This window comes from Microcebus murinus, unplaced genomic scaffold, assembly GCF_040939455.1.
Source record: "Microcebus murinus isolate Inina unplaced genomic scaffold, M.murinus_Inina_mat1.0 scaf007_hap2_Mmur4.0, whole genome shotgun sequence".
Classification (NCBI taxonomy): domain Eukaryota; kingdom Metazoa; phylum Chordata; class Mammalia; order Primates; family Cheirogaleidae; genus Microcebus; species Microcebus murinus.
Genome location: NW_027438953.1, coordinates 686038 through 701865, shown reverse-complemented (window position 1 = coordinate 701865; position 15828 = coordinate 686038). Strand labels below are relative to the sequence as shown.

Below are 15828 nucleotides of genomic sequence, written 5' to 3'. Positions count from 1 at the left end.
GGCTGAGGACACCTGGGGCGTTGGGAACTCCCTGGCTTCTCCTTGGTTTAACATCTAGAGCTGCTTGGGAATCGCGCCGCCACACACACCCGAGCGCAGGTGTCTTCCGCACAGACTGCGGGCCTCGCTCTTCTGAATGCCGCTAGCTCGCCACCCACCCACGGGTGAACCTGGTCAGGGTGCTTTCTCTCAGGGGCAGACTCTTTTCCGGGCGGGCTACCGGTGTCTCTGTTTGCTCGTTTCTTTCTTCCATTTCGGGAAAGTCTTCCTTGCTGGGTGTGGAAATCTCCTATGCCTTCCCTCGCCTATTCTGTCAGCTTTCAAATTCTCTTTCAGTTGCCACCCTCACAGATGGATTAGGAAACTCTTTCCGGTGCACTCATTAGTGAAATGACCTCAAGGAAGCTGGAATCCAATATCTAATGGCCGATTTTTAGCGAGTCCACACGCCAGGGTGGTCGGGGTCCAATGCAGCCCCGGCCAGGCCCAGGCCCCTTGGACTGGGCCACAGGAGGACACGGAGGAGGGTCCCGGCCCCCACGAAGCGGTGCCGGCAGTTCTCCACGGGCTTGGGCGTTTTCCAGAGGTAGGAGATGGAGGGGACTGATTTCTTCAGCGCCCCCCAAACCACGCCACCCCACCCCACCCATGGGACACATCCCCAGAGAGAGACGCCCCATACACTGGCTGTGCCCCAGCCCTGGCCCGGGGAAATAGGCGGCAGCCCACCCACAGGGCGAGGGGGGGGGCGCAGCTGAAAGGGGTTGTGGGGGAGGGCGGCCCCTGGCTGGGGTCAAAGGGCGAGCGCCCCGCGCGTGCGCGTGCGCAGTCAGCGGCGGCGACGCGCCGGGGGTGGGCAGCGGGTACGTGAAGGAGGCCAGGCGAGGAGACGAGGGGGCCTGGGAGGGCTCCACCTTGGCGAGTCCAGCCGTGGAGGCGCATCTTGTGTGAGTGTGCGTGAGTGTGAGTGTGTGTGTGTGTATAGAGAGACACCCCCCGCCCCGCCCCACCCCGCCCCGCCCCGAGCGTCACCCCCGACCCTCGGAGCACACCGGACCCGGCCCGGCGCGGGGCCTGGGGCGGGAGGAGGCGGCGGCGGCGGCGGCGGCGGCGGCGGCGGCGGCGGAAAAGCGCAGAGAGGCTCGGCTTCTTGAGCGGGGCAGGGGCGCCCTCCGCCGTCTAGGGCCACACCACCCCGAACTCCCCAGAGCTCGTCTGGTCTGGGAAGCTAAGCAGGGTCGGGCCTCCTTAGTACTTGGATGGGAGACCGCCTGGGAATACCGGGTGCCTTAGGCTTCTTCTGGTTTTTTTTTTTTTTTTTTTTTTTTTTGCCTCTTGTTCTGTTCCCTTTCTGGGAGCGCGGCGGCGGCCCGGGGTGGGGGTGACCCCCACCCTCAGCGCCCGCCCTGCGGCTGCCGGCTGGGCTGCCGCTACCCGCAAGGGGAGAGCCGCGGAGGTGGGGACCGCCTCCTGATGGGGACGTACACGCAGCTCTCCACGTCGGATTCCGGGGCTCTCTGTCCTGCCCGAAGGCCCAGCTGGCCTGCGGGTCCTTAGAGTGGCAAAAACCTCCGAAAACTGAGACTGAGGGTCCGGTGGGTGTCTGCACTTTTGTGCTGGGCACCCCAGGGAGGCCCGGGGGCTGGCTGGACAACGTGGTCTGCTGGGCGGTGGGGGGGGGTTGGAGGAGCAACTGATGCCCTTTGCACTTTGGGTAGCAAGAGTCTGAGGTGTCTCTGAGCCCTGTGCCCTGTGGGGGCGGGGCGGGGGGGAGGAGGAGGAGGAGGAGGAGGAGGTGGGAAGGGCCGGGGCCTGCAGTCCTGTTCCCGGGGTGGCACGGCAAGTGGCTTCTTCCACAGGCTGCTTGGCCTGGGCTCCCTGCACCTGGGCCTTTGGAGGACCGGCCCTGTGCTTGCCAACACTTCCTGCAGGGACCCAGAGCTGGGAGGTGGCATCTCTCAGCCCTGGGTCGGGCAGAGCCCCAGCGGGCCATGCCCACAACCTCTCTCAGCACCGGTCCCCCAGAAGGCTCCTTTGGGACCAGGATTCTCTTGCGGTGACTCTTTAAGGTCTGGCCCCTGGATGGAGGGGCACCAGGAGTAGAGGAGCCGGAAGGGGAAGGGGGTGGCCATGCGAGGGGACACTTTGAGGCCAAGTCCCAGCTTCAGCCTGATCCTCCTGGGAACCCCGCTCTGAGACAAGGAGCCGGGCTTCGCATTCCCACAGCAGCCAGTCGTGGGCTGAGGACACCTGGGGCGTTGGGAACTCCCTGGCTTCTCCTTGGTTTAACATCTAGAGCTGCTTGGGAATCGCGCCGCCACACACACCCGAGCGCAGGTGTCTTCCGCACAGACTGCGGGCCTCGCTCTTCTGAATGCCGCTAGCTCGCCACCCACCCACGGGTGAACCTGGTCAGGGTGCTTTCTCTCAGGGGCAGACTCTTTTCCGGGCGGGCTACCGGTGTCTCTGTTTGCTCGTTTCTTTCTTCCATTTCGGGAAAGTCTTCCTTGCTGGGTGTGGAAATCTCCTATGCCTTCCCTCGCCTATTCTGTCAGCTTTCAAATTCTCTTTCAGTTGCCACCCTCACAGATGGATTAGGAAACTCTTTCCGGTGCACTCATTAGTGAAATGACCTCAAGGAAGCTGGAATCCAATATCTAATGGCCGATTTTTAGCGAGTCCACACGCCAGGGTGGTCGGGGTCCAATGCAGCCCCGGCCAGGCCCAGGCCCCTTGGACTGGGCCACAGGAGGACACGGAGGAGGGTCCCGGCCCCCACGAAGCGGTGCCGGCAGTTCTCCACGGGCTTAGGAGTTTTCCAGAGGTAGGAGATGGAGGGGACTGATTTCTTCAGCGCCCCCCAAACCACGCCACCCCACCCCACCCATGGGACACATCCCCAGAGAGAGACGCCCCATACACTGGCTGTGCCCCAGCCCTGGCCCGGGGGAATAGGCGGCAGCCCACCCACAGGGCGAGGGGGGGGGCGCAGCTGAAAGGGGTTGTGGGGGAGGGCGGCCCCTGGCTGGGGTCAAAGGGCGAGCGCCCCGCGCGTGCGCGTGCGCAGTCAGCGGCGGCGGCGACGCGCCGGGGGTGGGCAGCGGGTACGTGAAGGAGGCCAGGCGAGGAGACGAGGGGGCCTGGGAGGGCTCCACCTTGGCGAGTCCAGCCGTGGAGGCGCATCTTGTGTGAGTGTGCGTGAGTGTGAGTGTGTGTGTGTGTATAGAGAGACACCCCCCCGCCCCGCCCCACCCCGCCCCGCCCTGCCCGTCACCCCCGACCCTCGGAGCACACCGGACCCGGCCCGGCGCGGGGCCTGGGGCGGGAGGAGGCGGCGGCGGCGGCGGCGGCGGCGGGAAAGCACAGAGAGGCTCGGCTTCTTGAGCAGGGCAGGGGCGCCCTCCGCCGTCTAGGGCCACACCACCCCGAACGCCCCAGAGCTCGTCTGGTCTGGGAAGCTAAGCAGGGTCGGGCCTCCTTAGTACTTGGATGGGAGACCGCCTGGGAATACCGGGTGCCTTAGGCTTCTTCTGGTTTTTTTTTTTTTTTTTTTTTTTTTTGCCTCTTGTTCTGTTCCCTTTCTGGGAGCGCGGCGGCGGCCCGGGGTGGGGGTGACCCCCACCCTCAGCGCCCGCCCTGCGGCTGCCGGCTGGGCTGCCGCTACCCGCAAGGGGAGAGCCGCGGAGGTGGGGACCGCCTCCTGATGGGGACGTACACGCAGCTCTCCACGTCGGATTCCGGGGCTCTCTGTCCTGCCCGAAGGCCCAGCTGGCCTGCGGGTCCTTAGAGTGGCAAAAACCTCCGAAAACTGAGACTGAGGGTCCGGTGGGTGTCTGCACTTTTGTGCTGGGCACCCCAGGGAGGCCCGGGGGCTGGCTGGACAACGTGGTCTGCTGGGCGGTGGGGGGGGGTTGGAGGAGCAACTGATGCCCTTTGCACTTTGGGTAGCAAGAGTCTGAGGTGTCTCTGAGCCCTGTGCCCTGTGGGGGCGGGGCGGGGGGGAGGAGGAGGAGGAGGAGGAGGAGGTGGGAAGGGCCGGGGCCTGCAGTCCTGTTCCCGGGTGGCACGGCAAGTGGCTTCTTCCACAGGCTGCTTGGCCTGGGCTCCCTGCACCTGGGCCTTTGGAGGACCGGCCCTGTGCTTGCCAACACTTCCTGCAGGGACCCAGAGCTGGGAGGTGGCATCTCTCAGCCCTGGGTCGGGCAGAGCCCCAGCGGGCCATGCCCACAACCTCTCTCAGCACCGGTCCCCCAGAAGGCTCCTTTGGGACCAGGATTCTCTTGCGGTGACTCTTTAAGGTCTGGCCCCTGGATGGAGGGGCACCAGGAGTAGAGGAGCCGGAAGGGGAAGGGGGTGGCCATGCGAGGGGACACTTTGAGGCCAAGTCCCAGCTTCAGCCTGATCCTCCTGGGAACCCCGCTCTGAGACAAGGAGCCGGGCTTCGCATTCCCACAGCAGCCAGTCGTGGGCTGAGGACACCTGGGGCGTTGGGAACTCCCTGGCTTCTCCTTGGTTTAACATCTAGAGCTGCTTGGGAATCGCGCCGCCACACACACCCGAGCGCAGGTGTCTTCCGCACAGACTGCGGGCCTCGCTCTTCTGAATGCCGCTAGCTCGCCACCCACCCACGGGTGAACCTGGTCAGGGTGCTTTCTCTCAGGGGCAGACTCTTTTCCGGGCGGGCTACCGGTGTCTCTGTTTGCTCGTTTCTTTCTTCCATTTCGGGAAAGTCTTCCTTGCTGGGTGTGGAAATCTCCTATGCCTTCCCTCGCCTATTCTGTCAGCTTCAAAATTCTCTTTCAGTTGCCACCCTCACAGATGGATTAGGAAACTCTTTCCGGTGCACTCATTAGTGAAATGACCTCAAGGAAGCTGGAATCCAATATCTAATGGCCGATTTTTAGCGAGTCCACACGGGGTCGGGGTCCAATGCAGCCCCGGCCAGGCCCAGGCCCCTTGGACTGGGCCACAGGAGGACACGGAGGAGGGTCCCGGCCCCCACGAAGCGGTGCCGGCAGTTCTCCACGGGCTTGGGAGTTTTCCAGAGGTAGGAGATGGAGGGGACTGATTTCTTCAGCGCCCCCCAAACCACGCCACCCCACCCCACCCATGGGACACATCCCCAGAGAGAGACGCCCCATACACTGGCTGTGCCCCAGCCCTGGCCCGGGGGAATAGGCGGCAGCCCACCCACAGGGCGAGGGGGGCCGCAGCTGAAAGTGGTTGTGGCGGAGGGCGGCCCCTGGCTGGGGTCAAAGGGCGTGCGCGTGCGCAGTCAGCGGCGGCGAGGCGCCGGGGGTGGGCAACGGGTACGTGAATGAGGCCAGGCGAGGAGACGAGGGGGGCTGGGAGGGCTCCACCTTGGCGAGTCCAGCCGTGGAGGCGCATCTTGTGTGAGTGTGCGTGAGTGTGAGTGTGTGTGTGTGTATAGAGAGACAGCCCCCCCGCCCCGCCCCGCCCCGCCCCGCCCGTCACCCCCGACCCTCGGAGCACACCGGACCCGGCCCGGCGCGGGGCCTGGGGCGGGAGGAGGCGGCGGCGGCGGCGGCGGCGGCGGCGGCGGCGGCGGGAAAGCGCAGAGAGGCTCGGCTTCTTGAGCGGGGCAGGGGCGCCCTCCGCCGTCTAGGGCCACACCACCCCGAACGCCCCCGAGCTCGTCTGGTCTGGGAAGCTAAGCAGGGTCGGGCCTCCTTAGTACTTGGATGGGAGACCGCCTGGGAATACCGGGTGCCTTAGGCTTCTTCTGGTTTTTTTTTTTTTTTTTTTTTTTTTTTGCCTCCTGTTCTGTTCCCTTTCTGGGAGCGCGGCGGCGGCCCGGGGTGGGGGTGACCCCCACCCTCAGCGCCCGCCGCGGTGCCTGGCGCCCCAGCCCGCACCGTGGGGCCTCCTCTTGTCCCAAGCCGCGACACCGCCGCCACGCGGCAGCACGCGTGGCATCTGGACTGTCAGGTCTCAGACCCAAGGTCTGCTCTGTGGGAACCGACACGTTGGAGGAAACCTTGAGAATCTGAGAGGGGAGGGTGTTCCAGAAGAAGGCCAGGATGTCATTTTGAGGGAGTATGTGACCAGAACTCGTCCCGTTGCTTTTGGGGTTCTATGGGCTACACGTAGGAATCTTTGGTGGTGGCACCTGATGTTGGGGGATCCGGAGTCACACCCAGACCTGCTCCACAGGCCTCCTTTTACTTTTCTCTTCGGATTCATCATTTTTAAAAAGTGTCTCTTACCTCTATTATTGCATTTTCTTTTCTCTCTCTTTTCAAGCAGATGATGGGAGTACAAGTATTCAGGTGACATGTGTTGCCCGTGCCCCCCTCCCCCCTGTGTTCTTATTCAGATACCTCTCATGTTGTCCCAGCGTATCGTGGGGGCACCAATGTTAAGGTCGGGTACGTCGCCCTCTCCAAGCCTCCACCCTCGGGTCAGAGCTTCAAGCGCGCCCATCCCCCAGTCGGTGCGCACCCACCCCATCCCTAACGGATGTGTATGCCCATCCCTCCCCCCACCCGCCCGACACCCACCCGACGAAGGTGATTCCTCTCTGTCCACTTAGGTGTCCATCCGTTCGTACCAGTTTGCTGGTGAGCGCGAGCACGTGGTGCTCGTCTGTCCATTCTTGGGATACTCGGCTTACTGGAACGGGTTCCAGCTCTGGCCAGGAGAACACGAGAGGTGCCCTCTCACCGCTGCTCCTCACAGCCGAATGGCACTCCGTGGTGTCCACGCGCCACATTTTATTAATGCACTCCTGGATGGATGGGCACTCGGGTCGCTTCCACATCTTTGCGATTGTGAATTGTGCCCTAAGTGTCACCCTACCCCTTACCCAGCCCGTCTCCTCTGCCCCTGCCTGACGCACTCCTCCCCGGCCAGGCCCGTCACTGTCCTGGGCCCCCGCCTGACCGGCTCCTCCCCGCCCGGCCTGTCACCGTCCTCTGCCCCGGCCTGACATGCTCCTTCCCGCCCGGCCTCTCACCGTCCTCGGCCCCTGCCTGACCGGCTCCTCCGTCGCCTGGGCCTTCCAAGGGCTTGGTGTGGACGCTGCTTCCAGGAAGCCCTCCAGAAACCCGGCAGCAGGGTGGCCGCAACAGTCTCCAGCAGCCGTCCCTAAGTCGCGTGCGGGGGCCCAGCCTGGTGTCTTCCCTGAGGCCCTGCGGCTGCCGGCTGCCGCTCCCCGCAAGGGGAGAGCCGCGGAGGTGGGGACCGCCTCCTGATGGGGACGTACACGCAGCTCTCCACGTCGGATTCCGGGGCTCTCTGTCCTGCCCGAAGGCCCAGCGGGCCTGCGGGTCCTTAGAGTGGCAAAAGCATCCGAAAGCTGAGATTGAGGGTCCGGTGGGTGTCTGCACTTTTGTGCTGGGCACCCCAGGGAGGCCCGGGGGCTGGCTGGACGACGCGGTCTGCTGGGCGGGGGGTTTGGAGGAGCAACTGATGCCCTTTGCACTTTGGGTAGCAAGAGTCTGAGGTGTCTCTGAGCCCTGTGCCATGTCGGGGGGGGGGTGCGGGGCGGAGGAGGAGGAGGAGGAGGAGGTGGGAAGGGCCGGGGCCTGCAGTCCTGTTCCCGGGGTGGCACGGCAAGTGGCTTCTTCCACAGGCTGCTTGGCCTGGGCTCCCTGCACCTGGGCCTTTGGAGGACCGGCCCTGTGCTTGCCAACACTTCCTGCAGGGACCCAGAGCTGGGAGGTGGCATCTCTCAGCCCTGGGTCGGGCAGAGCCCCAGCGGGCCATGCCCACAACCTCTCTCAGCACCGGTCCCCCAGAAGGCTCCTTTGGGACCAGGATTCTCTTGCGGTGACTCTTTAAGGTCTGGCCCCTGGATGGAGGGGCACCAGGAGTAGAGGAGCAGGAAGGGGAAGGGGGTGGCCATGCGAGGGGACACTTTGAGGCCAAGTCCCAGCTTCAGCCTGATCCTCCTGGGAACCCCGCTCTGAGACAAGGAGCCGGGCTTCGCATTCCCACAGCAGCCAGTCGTGGGCTGAGGACACCTGGGGCGTTGGGAACTCCCTGGCTTCTCCTGGGTTTAACGTCTAGAGCTGCTCGGGAATCGTGCCGCCACACACACCCGAGCGCAGGTGTCTTCCGCAGAGACTGCGGGCCTCGCTCTTCTGAATGCCGCTGGCTCGCCACCCACCCACGGGTGAACCACCTGGTCAGGGTGCTTTCTCTCAGGGGCAGACTCTTTTCCGGGCGGGCTACCGGTGTCTCTGTTTGCTCGTTTCGTTCTTCCATTCCGGGAAAGTCTTCCTTGCTGGGTGTGGAAATCTCCTGTGCCTTCCCTCGCCTATTCTGTCAGCTTTAAAATTCTCTTTCAGTTGCCACCCTCACAGATGGATTAGGAAACTCTTTCCGGTGCACTCATTAGTGAAATGACCTCAGTGAAGCTGGAATCCAATATCTAATGGCCGATTTTTAGCGAGTCCACACGCCAGGGTGGTCGGGGTCCAATGCAGCCCCGGCCAGGCCCGGGCCCCTTGGACTGGGCCACAGGAGGACACAGAGGAGGGTCCCGGCCCCCACGAAGCGGTGCCGGCAGTTCTCCACGGGCTTGGGCGTTTTCCAGAGGTAGGAGATGGAGGGGACTGATTTCTTCAGCGCCCCACAGACCACGCCACCCCACCCCACCCATGGGACACATCCCCAGAGAGAGACGCATCATACACTGGCTCCCCTCCCCGTTGCGCTGTGCCCCAGCCCTGGCCCGGGGGAATAGGCGGCAGCCCACCCACAGGGCGAGGGGGGGCGCAGCTGAAAGGGGTTGTGGGGGAGGGCGGCCCCTGGCTGGGGTCAAAGGGCGAGCGCCCCGCGCGTGCGCGTGCGCAGTCAGCGGCGGCGACGCGCCGGGGGTGGGCAGCGGGTACGTGAAGGAGGCCAGGCGAGGAGACGAGGGGGCCTGGGAGGGCTCCACCTTGGCGAGTCCAGCCGTGGAGGCGCATCTTGTGTGAGTGTGCGTGAGTGTGAGTGTGTGTGTGTGTATAGAGAGACACCCCCCCGCCCCGCCCCACCCCGCCCCGCCCCGCCCGTCACCCCCGACCCTCGGAGCACACCGGACCCGGCCCGGCGCGGGGCCTGGGGCGGGAGGAGGCGGCGGCGGCGGCGGCGGCGGCGGCGGCGGCGGCGGCGGCGGCGGCGGCGGCGGGAAAGCGCAGAGAGGCTCGGCTTCTTGAGCGGGGCAGGGGCGCCCTCCGCCGTCTAGGGCCACACCACCCCGAACGCCCCAGAGCTCGTCTGGTCTGGGAAGCTAAGCAGGGTCGGGCCTCCTTAGTACTTGGATGGGAGACCGCCTGGGAATACCGGGTGCCTTAGGCTTCTTCTGGTTTTTTTTTTTTTTTTTTTTTTTTGCCTCTTGTTCTGTTCCCTTTCTGGGAGCGCGGCGGCGGCCCGGGGTGGGGGTGACCCCCACCCTCAGCGCCCGCCCTGCGGCTGCCGGCTGGGCTGCCGCTACCCGCAAGGGGAGAGCCGCGGAGGTGGGCACCGCCTCCTGATGGGGACGTACACGCAGCTCTCCACGTCGGATTCCGGGGCTCTCTGTCCTGCCCGAAGGCCCAGCTGGCCTGCGGGTCCTTAGAGTGGCAAAAACCTCTGAAAACTGAGACTGAGGGTCCGGTGGGTGTCTGCACTTTTGTGCTGGGCACCCCAGGGAGGCCCGGGGGCTGGCTGGACAACGTGGTCTGCTGGGCGGTGGGGGGGGGTTGGAGGAGCAACTGATGCCCTTTGCACTTTGGGTAGCAAGAGTCTGAGGTGTCTCTGAGCCCTGTGCCCTGTGGGGGCGGGGCGGGGGGGAGGAGGAGGAGGAGGAGGAGGAGGTGGGAAGGGCCGGGGCCTGCAGTCCTGTTCCCGGGGTGGCACGGCAAGTGGCTTCTTCCACAGGCTGCTTGGCCTGGGCTCCCTGCACCTGGGCCTTTGGAGGACCGGCCCTGTGCTTGCCAACACTTCCTGCAGGGACCCAGAGCTGGGAGGTGGCATCTCTCAGCCCTGGGTCGGGCAGAGCCCCAGCGGGCCATGCCCACAACCTCTCTCAGCACCGGTCCCCCAGAAGGCTCCTTTGGGACCAGGATTCTCTTGCGGTGACTCTTTAAGGTCTGGCCCCTGGATGGAGGGGCACCAGGAGTAGAGGAGCAGGAAGGGGAAGGGGGTGGCCATGCGAGGGGACACTTTGAGGCCAAGTCCCAGCTTCAGCCTGATCCTCCTGGGAACCCCGCTCTGAGACAAGGAGCCGGGCTTCGCATTCCCACAGCAGCCAGTCGTGGGCTGAGGACACCTGGGGCGTTGGGAACTCCCTGGCTTCTCCTTGGTTTAACATCTAGAGCTGCTTGGGAATCTCGCCGCCACACACACCCGAGCGCAGGTGTCTTCCGCACAGACTGCGGGCCTCGCTCTTCTGAATGCCGCTAGCTCGCCACCCACCCACGGGTGAACCTGGTCAGGGTGCTTTCTCTCAGGGGCAGACTCTTTTCCGGGCGGGCTACCGGTGTCTCTGTTTGCTCGTTTCTTTCTTCCATTTCGGGAAAGTCTTCCTTGCTGGGTGTGGAAATCTCCTATGCCTTCCCTCGCCTATTCTGTCAGCTTTAAAATTCTCTTTCAGTTGCCACCCTCACAGATGGATTAGGAAACTCTTTCCGGTGCACTCATTAGTGAAATGACCTCAAGGAAGCTGGAATCCAATATCTAATGGCCGATTTTTAGCGAGTCCACACGGGGTCGGGGTCCAATGCAGCCCCGGCCAGGCCCAGGCCCCTTGGACTGGGCCACAGGAGGACACGGAGGAGGGTCCCGTCCCCCACGAAGCGGTGCCGGCAGTTCTCCACGGGCTTAGGAGTTTTCCAGAGGTAGGAGATGGAGGGGACTGATTTCTTCAGCGCCCCCCAAACCACGCCACCCCACCCCACCCATGGGACACATCCCCAGAGAGAGACGCCCCATACACTGGCTGTGCCCCAGCCCTGGCCCGGGGGAATAGGCGGCAGCCCACCCACAGGGCGAGGGGGGCCGCAGCTGAAAGGGGTTGTGGGGGAGGGCGGCCCCTGGCTGGGGTCAAAGGGCGTGCGCGTGCGCAGTCAGCGGCGGCGAGGCGCCGGGGGTGGGCAGCGGGTACGTGAAGGAGGCCAGGCGAGGAGACGAGGGGGGCTGGGAGGGCTCCACCTTGGCGATTCCAGCCGTGGAGGCGCATCTTGTGTGAGTGTGCGTGAGTGTGAGTGTGTGTGTGTGTATAGAGAGACAGCCCCCCCGCCCCGCCCCGCCCCGCCCCGCCCCGCCCGTCACCCCCGACCCTCGGAGCACACCGGACCCGGCCCGGCGCGGGGCCTGGGGCGGGAGGAGGCGGCGGCGGCGGCGGCGGCGGCGGCGGCGGCGGCGGCGGCGGGGGGAAAGCGCAGAGAGGCTCGGCTTCTTGAGCGGGGCAGGGGCGCCCTCCACCGTCTAGGGCCACACCACCCCGAACGCCCCCGAGCTCGTCTGGTCTGGGAAGCTAAGCAGGGTCGGGCCTCCTTAGTACTTGGATGGGAGACCGCCTGGGAATACCGGGTGCCTTAGGCTTCTTCTGGTTTTTTTTTTTTTTTTTTTTTTTTTGCCTCCTCTTCTGTTCCCTTTCTGGGAGCGCGGCGGCGGCCCGGGGTGGGGGTGACCCCCACCCTCAGCGCCCGCCGCGGTGCCTGGCGCCCCAGCCCGCACCGTGGGGCCTCCTCTTGTCCCAAGCCGCGACACCGCCGCCACGCGGCAGCACGCGTGGCATCTGGACTGTCAGGTCTCAGACCCAAGGTCTGCTCTGTGGGAACCGACACGCTGGAGGAAACCTTGAGAGTCTGAGAGGGGAGGGAGTTCCAGAAGAAGGCCAGGATGTCATTTTGAGGGAGTATGTGACCAGAACTCGTCCCGTTGCTTTTGGGGTTCTATGGGCTACACGTAGGAATCTTTGGTGGTGGCACCTGATGTTGGGGGATCCGGAGTCACACCCAGACCTGCTCCACAGGCCTCCTTTTACTTTTCTCTTCGGATTCATCATTTTTAAAAAGTGTCTCTTACCTCTATTATTGCATTTTCTTTTCTCTCTCTTTTCAAGCAGATGATGGGAGTACAAGTATTCAGGTGACATGTGTTGCCCGTGCCCCCCTCCCCCCTGTGTTCTTATTCAGATACCTCTCATGTTGTCCCAGCGTATCGTGGGGGCACCAATGTTAAGGTCGGGTACGTCGCCCTCTCCAAGCCTCCACCCTCGGGTCAGAGCTTCAAGCGCGCCCATCCCCCAGTCGGTGCGCACCCACCCCATCCCTAACGGATGTGTATGCCCATCCCTCCCCCCACCCGCCCGACACCCACCCGACGAAGGTGATTCCTCTCTGTCCACTTAGGTGTCCATCCGTTCGTACCAGTTTGCTGGTGAGCGCGAGCACGTGGTGCTCGTGTGTCCATTCTTGGGATACTCGGCTTACTGGAACGGGTTCCAGCTCTGGCCAGGAGAACACGAGAGGTGCCCTCTCACCGCTGCTCCTCACAGCCGAATGGCACTCCGTGGTGTCCACGCGCCACATTTTATTAATGCACTCCTGGATGGAGGGGCACTCGGGTCGCTTCCACATCTTTGGGATTGTGAATTGTGCCCTAACTGTCACCCTACCCCTTACCCAGCCCGTCACCTCTGCCCCTGCCTGACGCACTCCTCCCCGGCCAGGCCCGTCACTGTCCTGGGCCCCCGCCTGACCGGCTCCTCCCCGCCCGGCGTGTCACCGTCCTCTGCCCCGGCCTGACATGCTCCTTCCCGCCCGGCCTCTCACCGTCCTCGGCCCCTGCCTGACCGGCTCCTCCGTCGCCTGGGCCTTCCAAGGGCTTGGTGTGGACGCTGCTTCCAGGAAGCCCTCCAGAATCCCGGCAGCAGGGTGGCCGCAGCAGTCTCCAGCAGCCGTCCCTAAGTCGCGTGCGGGGGGACGTGCCCCCGCTGTGCCGCGGGGGCCCAGCCTGGTGTCTTCCCTGAGGCCCTGCGGCTGCCGGCTGCCGCTCCCCGCAAGGGGAGAGCCGCGGAGGTGGGGACCGCCTCCTGATGGGGACGTACACGCAGCTCTCCACGTCGGATTCCGGGGCTCTCTGTCCTGCCCGAAGGCCCAGAGGGCCTGCGGGTCCTTAGAGTGGCAAAAGCATCCGAAAGCTGAGATTGAGGGTCCGGTGGGTGTCTGCACTTTTGTGCTGGGCACCCCAGGGAGGCCCGGGGGCTGGCTGGACGACGCGGTCTGCTGGGCGGGGGGTTTGGAGGAGCAACTGATGCCCTTTGCACTTTGGGTAGCAAGAGTCTGAGGTGTCTCTGAGCCCTGTGCCCTGTGGGGGCGGGGCGGGGGGGAGGAGGAGGAGGAGGAGGAGGTGGGAAGGGCCGGGGCCTGCAGTCCTGTTCCCGGGGTGGCACGGCAAGTGGCTTCTTCCACAGGCTGCTTGGCCTGGGCTCCCTGCACCTGGGCCTTTGGAGGACCGGCCCTGTGCTTGCCAACACTTCCTGCAGGGACCCAGAGCTGGGAGGTGGCATCTCTCAGCCCTGGGTCGGGCAGAGCCCCAGCGGGCCATGCCCACAACCTCTCTCAGCACCGGTCCCCCAGAAGGCTCCTTTGGGACCAGGATTCTCTTGCGGTGACTCTTTAAGGTCTGGCCCCTGGATGGAGGGGCACCAGGAGTGGAGGAGCAGGAAGGGGAAGGGGGTGGCCATGCGAGGGGACACTTTGAGGCCAAGTCCCAGCTTCAGCCTGATCCTCCTGGGAACCCCGCTCTGAGACAAGGAGCCGGGCTTCGCATTCCCACAGCAGCCAGTCGTGGGCTGAGGACACCTGGGGCGTTGGGAACTCCCTGGCTTCTCCTTGGTTTAACATCTAGAGCTGCTTGGGAATCGCGCCGCCACACACACCCGAGCGCAGGTGTCTTCCGCACAGACTGCGGGCCTCGCTCTTCTGAATGCCGCTAGCTCGCCACCCACCCACGGGTGAACCTGGTCAGGGTGCTTTCTCTCAGGGGCAGACTCTTTTCCGGGCGGGCTACCGGTGTCTCTGTTTGCTCGTTTCTTTCTTCCATTTCGGGAAAGTCTTCCTTGCTGGGTGTGGAAATCTCCTATGCCTTCCCTCGCCTATTCTGTCAGCTTTAAAATTCTCTTTCAGTTGCCACCCTCACAGATGGATTAGGAAACTCTTTCCGGTGCACTCATTAGTGAAATGACCTCAAGGAAGCTGGAATCCAATATCTAATGGCCGATTTTTAGCGAGTCCACACGGGGTCGGGGTCCAATGCAGCCCCGGCCAGGCCCAGGCCCCTTGGACTGGGCCACAGGAGGACACGGAGGAGGGTCCCGGCCCCCACGAAGCGGTGCCGGCAGTTCTCCACGGGCTTAGGAGTTTTCCAGAGGTAGGAGATGGAGGGGACTGATTTCTTCAGCGCCCCCCAAACCACGCCACCCCACCCCACCCATGGGACACATCCCCAGAGAGAGACGCCCCATACACTGGCTGTGCCCCAGCCCTGGCCCGGGGGAATAGGCGGCAGCCCACCCACAGGGCGAGGGGGGCCGCAGCTGAAAGGGGTTGTGGCGGAGGGCGGCCCCTGGCTGGGGTCAAAGGGCGTGCGCGTGCGCAGTCAGCGGCGGCGAGGCGCCGGGGGTGGGCAGCGGGTACGTGAAGGAGGCCAGGCGAGGAGACGAGGGGGGCTGGGAGGGCTCCACCTTGGCGAGTCCAGCCGTGGAGGCGCATCTTGTGTGAGTGTGCGTGAGTGTGAGTGTGTGTGTGTGTATAGAGAGACAGCCCCCCCGCCCCGCCCCGCCCCGCCCCGCCCGTCACCCCCGACCCTCGGAGCACACCGGACCCGGCCCGGCGCGGGGCCTGGGGCGGGAGGAGGCGGCGGCGGCGGCGGCGGCGGCGGCGGCGGCGGCGGCGGCGGCGGCGGCGGCGGCGGCGGCGGCGGCGGCGGCGGCGGCGGCGGGGGGAAAGCGCAGAGAGGCTCGGCTTCTTGAGCGGGGCAGGGGCGCCCTCCACCGTCTAGGGCCACACCACCCCGAACGCCCCCGAGCTCGTCTGGTCTGGGAAGCTAAGCAGGGTCGGGCCTCCTTAGTACTTGGATGGGAGACCGCCTGGGAATACCGGGTGCCTTAGGCTTCTTCTGGTTTTTTTTTTTTTTTTTTTTTTTTTTGCCTCCTGTTCTGTTCCCTTTCTGGGAGCGCGGCGGCGGCCCGGGGTGGGGGTGACCCCCACCCTCAGCGCCCGCCGCGGTGCCTGGCGCCCCAGCCCGCACCGTGGGGCCTCCTCTTGTCCCAAGCCGCGACACCGCCGCCACGCGGCAGCACGCGTGGCATCTGGACTGTCAGGTCTCAGACCCAAGGTCTGCTCTGTGGGAACCGACACGTTGGAGGAAACCTTGAGAATCTGAGAGGGGAGGGAGTTCCAGAAGAAGGTCAGGATGTCATTTTGAGGGAGTATGTGACCAGAACTCGTCCCGTTGCTTTTGGGGTTCTATGGGCTACACGTAGGAATCTTTGGTGGTGGCACCTGATGTTGGGGGATCCGGAGTCACACCCAGACCTGCTCCACAGGCCTCCTTTTACTTTTCTCTTCGGATTCATCATTTTTAAAAAGTGTCTCTTACCTCTATTATTGCATTTTCTTTTCTCTCTCTTTTCAAGCAGATGATGGGAGTACAAGTATTCAGGTGACATGTGTTGCCCGTGCCCCCCTCCCCCCTGTGTTCTTATTCAGATACCTCTCATGTTGTCCCAGCGTATCGTGGGGGCACCAATGTTAAGGTCGGGTACGTCGCCCTCTCCAAGCCTCCACCCTCGGGTCAGAGCTTCAAGCGCGCCCATCCCCCAGTCGGTGC

General features: G+C 64.5%; 6 pseudogenes; all 6 read left to right on the top strand.

The window, feature by feature from the left end:
* The first annotated feature begins 1177 nt into the window (after positions 1-1177).
* LOC142866939 (uncharacterized) lies at positions 1178-1296 on the top strand (annotated as a pseudogene).
* A 2111-nt stretch (positions 1297-3407) lies between these two features.
* On the top strand, positions 3408-3526 carry LOC142866920 (uncharacterized; annotated as a pseudogene).
* Positions 3527-5620: 2094 nt separating this feature from the next.
* Positions 5621-5739, top strand: LOC142866886 (uncharacterized; annotated as a pseudogene).
* Positions 5740-9187: 3448 nt separating this feature from the next.
* On the top strand, positions 9188-9306 carry LOC142866919 (uncharacterized; annotated as a pseudogene).
* Positions 9307-11413: 2107 nt separating this feature from the next.
* On the top strand, positions 11414-11532 carry LOC142866885 (uncharacterized; annotated as a pseudogene).
* A 3459-nt stretch (positions 11533-14991) lies between these two features.
* Positions 14992-15110, top strand: LOC142866884 (uncharacterized; annotated as a pseudogene).
* The last annotated feature ends 718 nt before the right edge of the window (positions 15111-15828 follow it).